Genomic DNA, 1,958 nt, shown 5'->3' with positions numbered 1-1,958 from the left:
ATGAAGACAGTAGGAAAGCAGAGAGACGGAAGGGAAGGCATCTTCATACGCTTATCTGAAATTCCTACCAATGAATTGCATAAGTATCTCTATCTTTATCTTTATGTTTTATGCGTTTATCACCATACCCATTTGAGTTTGCCTGACTAAGATTTACAAGATGACCATAGCTTGCTTCATACCAACAATCTCCGTGGGATCGACCCTTACTCGCGTAAGGTTTATTACTTGGATGACCCAGTGCACTTGCTGGTTAGTTGTGCAAAATTGTGATAAAGAGTTGAGATTGCAATTGAGCGTACCATGTTGATGGCACCATTGATGACCACAATTTCGTGCACCAAGTTTTTGGCGCCGTTGCCGGGGATCGTTTGAGTTTGGACAACTGACGGTTCATCTTGTTGCTTAGATTAGGTATTTTTTTTCTTCAGAGTTCTTAAGAACGAATTCTAGTGTTTCAAGGTGATGTTCCTATCATCACCAAAGCTGATTAATCTTCATCAATTTAGCTCTTGAATGCAATGTCCTGCTGAAGCTTGGCTAGCCATGTCTAATTTCTTTAGACTAAAGCTTTAGACTAACATTGCATGATTCCTGGAATTCTTCTAACTCATAGGATTTTGATTGAGGACTATGAATTCATTACTTCATTTTTCCAAAATATGTTTTTCCACTTAATTTTCGAAAAACACAAAAAAATCAATAAAATCATAAAATCCAAAAATATTTCTTGTTCGAGTTTAGAGTCTCATCTTAAGTTTGGTGTCAATTGCATGCATTCATTCATGTGTCCTAAGTGATTTTCAAGTTATTCTTAATGATTTACTTTCTCTGATCTTTGAAATTCTCTTGACTTGAGTGTTTTTGTGTGTCTCATATGCATTCTCATTTTGTTAGTATCAGTAGTATACAAACTGCTGAGTTTGATGTCTTGCATGCATTGTTATTTGATTTTAGTTGCATTTCGATTATTCCTCATTATTAAAAATCCAAAAATATTTTTAATTTGTGTCTTTTCAAGTCAATAATACAGAGAATTGAAGATTCAGAACATACAGCAGAGGAATTGCACAGAAAAAGCTGGGCGTTCAAAACGCCCAGTGAAGAAGGACAGACTGGCGTTTAAACGCTAGCCAGGGTACCTGGCTGGGCGTTTAACGCCCAAAAGGGTAGTATTTTGGGCGTTAAACGCCAGAATGTGCACCATTCTGGGCGTTTAACGCCAGGATGGCACAAGAGGGAAGATTTTGTTTTCAAATCAAATTTTTTTCAAGTTTTCAAAGATTTTTCAAAATCAAATCTTTTTCAAATCATATATTTTCAATCAAATCTTTTTCAAAATCAATTTCTTTCTATTTTTAAAGATACTTGCTATCAATTAATGATTTGACTCAACATTTCAAGTATGTTGCCTTTTCTGTTAAGAAAGGTTTAATGTTTGAATCATATCTTTTCTTGTTAGCCAAGTTTTTAATTTTCAAAATCAAATCTTTTTAAAATGTTTTTCAAATCATATCTTCTCAATCACATCTTTTTAAAACTAATTATATCTTCTTAACCACATCTTTTTCAAAATAGTTTTCAATCAAATCTTTTTGACTTCTAATTTCAAAATCTTTTTCAAAAATCACTTGATTTCTTTTCCACTTTCATTTTCGAAAATCAATTTGTGTTTTTCAAAAATGTTTTCAAAATATTTCACTTAATTTTCGAAAATTACTTCCCTTCTTCCCACATCCTTCTATTTATGGACTAACACTATTCCTTAATGCAAAATTCGAACTCCATCTTCTTTGATAAGTTTGAATTTTCTACTTCTGTCTTCTACTTTTCTTTTCCTCTGATACCTAAAGGAATCTCTATACTGTGACATAGAAGATTCCACATTTTCTTGTTCCCTTCTCTTTCTTATGAGCAGGAGCAAAGACAAAAGCATTCTTGTTGAGGCTGATCCTGAA

This window comes from Arachis duranensis, chromosome 7, assembly GCF_000817695.3.
Source record: "Arachis duranensis cultivar V14167 chromosome 7, aradu.V14167.gnm2.J7QH, whole genome shotgun sequence".
NCBI classification, from domain to species: Eukaryota; Viridiplantae; Streptophyta; class Magnoliopsida; order Fabales; family Fabaceae; genus Arachis; species Arachis duranensis.
This window is presented reverse-complemented; position numbering follows the sequence as displayed.